Consider the following 6542-nt stretch of genomic DNA (forward strand, 5'->3'; position numbering starts at 1 on the left):
AGGGTGCTAAACAACCAGACACATGACCAAACTTGTGACCAAGAAGTGCCATAGAAGTTCATCAATTAACCACAGCAAGTCCCAGAAACCTTCTGCAGACACCTACGGGATTCTGGCCTGTATTAAAACTGGATCCAGAGTTACACCAAAAACTGTCCATTTTGTGTCCAGATACTAAAATTGTAGGAGAGGAGGGTCTCACTGAAATCCTCCAACAATTCTGGGGAAAATACATTCCCCAAATTTTGATATGACTATTCTGTTCTGGGGGGCAGGGGAGGAATTCAGCCTAGTTCTTGAGTACTGGAAAAATGTTGCCTCGGTTTTCAGGAAAAGTGAATGAATGATGTCATGATGTAGCCCGAAAGCACCCTGAGACTTAATAAGAAAATAATTTCATGGAACAGTTTTGAAATTCTGTGGTAAATAAATTGTATCATTTTCCCTCCCCAGGTGTTAAGAGTTGATTTCTGAAGTTCTGTTCCACAAATGTAATAGGGTTTTTTTTTTAAAAATAGGAGAGAAAGGTTTTATATGGCATTTTTCTGAAAGTGGCAAAGAAGTCTGAATTTCTAGAAAATATCGTTTAGGATATGAATACGGAAATGGAAAATAATTTAAGAGAGATGATATTGAAATAAATCATGGACACCTTCTGAAGCAACGTGCCTACTCTCATGGGCAACATTTGTGGCTTTAGATAAGAATGACCCCAGAAGTGGATCCAGAAGTGTAGTTCCTGCGCAAGGGGACTTTTGCCCTTCACTCCTCTTCCCTGTTCGTCACGGGGTTGTTTTTACTGAGAACTTTTCCAACATGAAGCAAAAACAGAGGAGCAGGGCTCTCAGGCCCATACAGCTGCTGCTGTTTTGGAGCACACTCCACCTCTCTTGACATCTGCAGGACATTTAGCAGCTTGCATCTGGTTGTGTTTGTGCAAATACAGTTCCATATTCACCAATAATTCCTGAGGCTAAAGGCCCCTCTCCTGTAACCTTGTTAATATTCTCACAAGGCCTGGTGTGAATGCCTCACAGCCTTGGAGTAGAATTCAATCTGGTGAGACTCTTCCCCCCCCCCCCACTTCCCCATCCTCATGTCTCTTACTTTCTCTCTTTCTCTGACTAGGGTGGCCTCTAGTTTCCTGGCCACCCACATGACGAGACATTCTCCCTCCCTCTCCATTCTCAGTTTCAAGGAATTTCCTTTTGTCAAAGGCAAGCTATGATTGACATATTTTCCTCCTCTCAAAGTGCAACCTTCTTAATACTTGATTTAACGATATCCTTATGGAGTTAATACAGTGATTGCCGAGGTGCAAAGGAGGAGATGTCCTAGTTCCTAACACCGCCCTGTCCTTATTCTTTAAAAAAAAAAATCAGAGATAGCACTTTGAGCATTTTATAAAGATGTGCGGGAAGGCATTTTACTCCTCTGAAATGGCCCCAGATTTACATTTTTGGAAATGAAGATTTTTCTAGAAGTCAAAATTCCGTTGTTTTAAGAAAGTTAGCAGCATACGTGTACAGATCGTTTTCAGCTTTCACCTTCATTATTGCATCCTTGATGCAATACCTCTATACCCATCACTGCTGGCTATACGTGATAGTATCAGTGCTCTGTCCTTATAGGGGCCCTGTAGAAACTTGAGATAATATACTCCGGAGATGCAAGGCAGCACAGCCTTTCTTCCCAGTCAGTGACTGACACTCCCATGGCTTTGGGAAACTCTGTTATTTTCTGGAAGGAAGAGGAACCAGTCCCTTATCCCCCCACCGCTTCTGATTCTTCCCCCAGCTCAGCTACTGAAACTGTCAACAATTAGCACAGTTAAAGGCCACTGCAGCTGCAACATCTTGATGTACTTTCAACACATCTTGAAAATGGCTGAGCAGCGAGACTACCTGGACTGATTTTTGCAAAATGCAGAACAAATAAACATCGGTCACGACGGAATGCAGGTGCTGGTTAGGTCTCCAGATTTGCTGTCTGATTTTGCAGAAAGAAACCCAGACAATGGTATATGACCTTATAAAAACAGCACACACTATGTGTAGAGGCTGTAGAAGCTGTACCCCCTCCCTTGCCGTCTGCCTACCACTTTGTTGCATTGCTACAGGTTCTAGTAAAAGATGGTCAAATCATGAGATAGCCTAAAACATTTCTGGCCCTTTCCTCCCAACATCTTCTGCTTGGGTTGGGGCTTTGCCCCTTTTTATGATGGAGCAACTCACCTCTGGGGTAACTTTCTGCTTCTGAACTATTTGCCTTTAAGGATGCTGAGCTCGCATTTCGAAACAAGAGTTCTTTTAAGTGGTAAATGATGTCTGTTTGCCCCAGTTTAAGTTCTGCTCACCCCTGCATCTAGCAAACTAGCTTGCTCATTTCACGAATGGTATGTGCTGTTGCTTTATACTTCTTCTTCCCAACATCTCAGTACAATTCAACATTACATCAGTAAAACAGATCTTTTCCAAAGCTGCCCCAGCAAACATGGCACACAATTTAGCTAATGAGTTACATCTGACCCAGTCTGGATCACAGCTAAATTCTTATGAATTTGGATTTTGACACAGCTGCCTTCTCCCAATCACACAGTGTTTTCACAGTCATTTAATGGTGAGCTCTCCACATAAACATGATCCTAATTAAGAATATATATATACCATCTAATAACCAATCTGTCAATCAGTCAATTGTGTGTGGAACCTACAGATATTTTATTTAATTATTTATTTGATTTATACCATGCCCATCTGGGTATGGAGATATTAGTCTCCAGTACTATTAAATATGTAACAAACCTTCTCGGACTAGTGTAATGCAAATTGTTTCTGAAGGTAACTTGGCCACGTTCCAGAGATTGACACAACAGATGCCCCACTACACCAGCGTAACACCAGTAGAGATATAGCAGTGCAACAACATGGATGTACTAGTAACCCCATCCCCCACTGAGATTATGTACATGGTGTGCTTTGAACACTCCAAAATATGTTATAGAAGTCATAATTCTTCCTCTCCTTTTTTTTCCAAAGACCAATTGACAAGGGAATCATTTATAACCCTATTGTTGTGAATCCTTCTTTCCATGAAGCAGCTGCCCCTCCAAAGAAGAGAGACCTCAGAAAAGCAGCAAATAAGGACCAAACTGGAAAGGACTAGAAGTTCTGCTGCAGCTGATAACCCAGCCTTCTCCTTCATTGAAGATCAAGACAATTAGTGGGCAGATGCTGATTCCCTCCCTCTTCTCCCAACCTGTGGGCAGATCCAAGAAGCTTCCTTTGCCTTTTGGTCAGTCAGAGGCTGCCTCCCACCAACGGATTGAGTAATGCATTCACTCCTTGGCAAATGCCAGCCACTGACCTCCAGCCACTGGTAACTACTGGCCTCCTTCCAGTGTAAAGAGCTGCAGCGGATCTCTTTGTGTTTCGTCACTCTTTGTAAGGATCCATGCAGACATACGATCCTGCAAGGCAAAAGTATCCTTTCCTTGCAGGATCACATAACTGCATGGATCATTACAAACAGTGACAGAACACATGGGGGACCACTGCAGCTCTTTACATGGGAAGGGGTAAATATTGTCCGAATCATTGTAGCCTCTGCCATTCTTGCTCCCGCAAAGAGCCTCGTGGCGCAGTGGTTAAAACGCTGTACTGCAGCTAAAACTGTCCTCACGACCTGGGGTTCAAATCCCACGTAGCCGGCTCAAGGTTGACTCAGCCTTCTATCCTTCCGAGGTCGGTAAAAGGAGTACCCAGCTTGCTGGGGGGAGCAATGTGTAGCCTGTATAATTAAATTGTAAACCGCCCGGAGAGTGCTTGTAGCGCTATGGGGCGGTATATAAGTCCAATAAATAATAAATAAATAATAAAAAGGGCAAGGAATGGGGACTGAAGAGCAATGAGCTTGAGAGAGTGCCGGCATCAGGGAGCATGGCTTCAAATCTCTACTCAGCCACAAAACTCCACTGGGTGAGCTCTGGCCAGTCATATTCTCTCAGCCCAAGGTTGATATGAAGAGACAAGGAGGAATAGGGGAGCCATGTATCATGCCTAGACCTCATCAGACGAACAGCAGAGTAGGAATGTAACAAATACAAACATAAGTAAGAGGACTTGGTTTCAGGTGACAAAAGAGGATGCCAAAGAGGACAAGCCACTGGCATGACAGTTGCTGCAGAAATTCTATCTTCAACACAAATATGAGAGATGCAGGAACCCTCTCTTCTTTGTGCCTCAGCCCATCATACCTGTTGACAGCAATCACTTTCTCTGTTACATTACAGACAATTTTTTTTCTTTTCATTTTTGTCATATGAAAATAAGTTTTGGGATGTGAGGATTTTGCGTGTCCGTGTAAAACACACACACATGCACACGTGTGTGTGTGTGTGTGTGTGTGTGTGTGTGTGTGTGTGTGTGTGTGTGTGTATAGACAACTCACCACAACCCTCCTTTCAAATAAAAAGCCAGCATGCTCAATTTTACTTAATCTACAAATTAATCCGCATCTTAATTTTCAGTTCATCTAAAAATGAATCCACAAATCCAAAGGGGGCAAATTAGCAAAGCAGCACAAGAATACAAAGTGACAACTTTGCTACTGCCCCTCCCCCCCCGGTCCCAAGGCCTTTCTTTCTATCTTCACAATGGGGGAATTCTATAGTTGGCCTCTGTTGACCATGCCTCAATGCTTCACACGTGGCTAAATTTACTTCATCTGCCCCCTGTCTGTCTGTCTTTCTCTCTCTGTCTCAGTCTCTGTCTGTCTCTGTCTCTCTCTCTCACACACACACACACAGACACACAGACACACACAAACACACATACACACCATGCCCACAGAGAATGGTCAGTGTCTGTTCTCACTTGTGTACAAAGCAGGTTGCATGTCTCAGATTTTAACAGAGGAAGGCAATTTTTTGTCATATTTCACCAACAGCTGTGGCATTTATGGGTATGAGGGCATTTTCTGGTGTTCACTTCTCGTGGAAATATTTTAATCACTTTGATACTCCAAGTTCTCAAATCCATTTCATAGCCACAGCTAACAATGTAACAGTACAAGGCAGAGAGTCACAACTTCACCTTGTCCAGAAGGAAGCGGCACCAGCCTTAGCAGGACCACCTGCCTTATATTTGGCCCAGAAATATCAAAGAAAGAACAGCATCATGGCTGTCATTTAATTAGCTTTAATGAGGTGTACATGACATTGAGGATGCTGTGGGGCTATGAAAAAAAGACATCGCTGTGGAATTAATAAAGGACTTTCCTTTGCATTTCACTGCAAAGAGCTTATCCTATAACAACTAAGGAACTCGTGAAAAGTCCAGGGATGTAACACTACTGAGTATTATTTGACTGAAATACAAATACAATGGCAGCTCTGAAGAAGGCCCAACAGCTTTGACACGCCCCAAGCTCTGTTTATTTTCTCCAGAGACTGAGAGTGAGATTGTGGGTCAGTAGGACTCACACTTTTTGACTGCTATTTATTGACTCAGAATTTCATGCTGACAGACAGATGGACAGGCAGACAACAGTTCCTGCTACAGTGACTTTATTCCCTGCTCTTTCTTGCCCCATCCATCCGACATCTCTCACATCCTTTCCACACACCCACTGCCCAGATCTCGCAGCTCCCGCTAAGGCGAATGACAGCTGCCGCTCACTCGGAGATGCTGAGAAATCGTCTGACACTGTGGCTAGAATGCCACCGGCCTTTGCTGCATGCCACGGAGAGAAGAACATAATTTTAGCACATGTTGCATTGAGGTTCTGTGTTTTCTACACAACCTAGCCAACTGCATTTGGAAACAGTCTGGGGTTGCTTTCGGCACTGACACTGTAGTGAATGCTATACATGATGGGAAACACAATAACGTTACTAAATACTTCTTTGTTTATTGAAATAGTTAATATACGACTTTCCCAAGTAGAAAAAAATAGTGCTTGAAACAAGGAGAAACATCCAAGCGTAACAGCAACAATAATTAAATAATTAACACTTAATTAAATACCCTAGAAAAAAAGATACCATGGCACATAATTAAAACATTAGAGCCAGCGTTAAAAATACAAAGGCTAATAACAAGCTCAGTGACAGACCTGTCTTCTAATAGCTGAGTTACCTCTGAGGGCAGACCATATTTTCTCTGCCTAATGAAAAAGAAAACGTACTTTCCCAGTAAGGTTCTTTCTATAATTAATTAAAATAGATCAACAAGCGTACCAGGACTGCTTTGGGAGGAGCATAATTTCTTTACTTTCATGGTTGAACTTTTTTCGGACTAATAGTCTCAGAATTCTCCAGTCAGTATGGTCAAGAAAGCAACAGTTCCAAGCTTTGAAAACATTAAACTGCCTCACCATAGACCCTTCAGGGATCAATTTACTTTAATAGATTCTCATTCATGTTCCCTCTGCTTTGCACATGAAACAAATGAACATATGATTTATTTGCACTTGTGAATTCTAGAAGGAGAAACCATCTGTTCATAAATGGTCAAAATTCAAGTCTCTTTGTCTTCATTTGG

This window comes from Pogona vitticeps, chromosome 2 (assembly GCF_051106095.1).
Source record: "Pogona vitticeps strain Pit_001003342236 chromosome 2, PviZW2.1, whole genome shotgun sequence".
Lineage (NCBI taxonomy): Eukaryota > Metazoa > Chordata > Lepidosauria > Squamata > Agamidae > Pogona > Pogona vitticeps.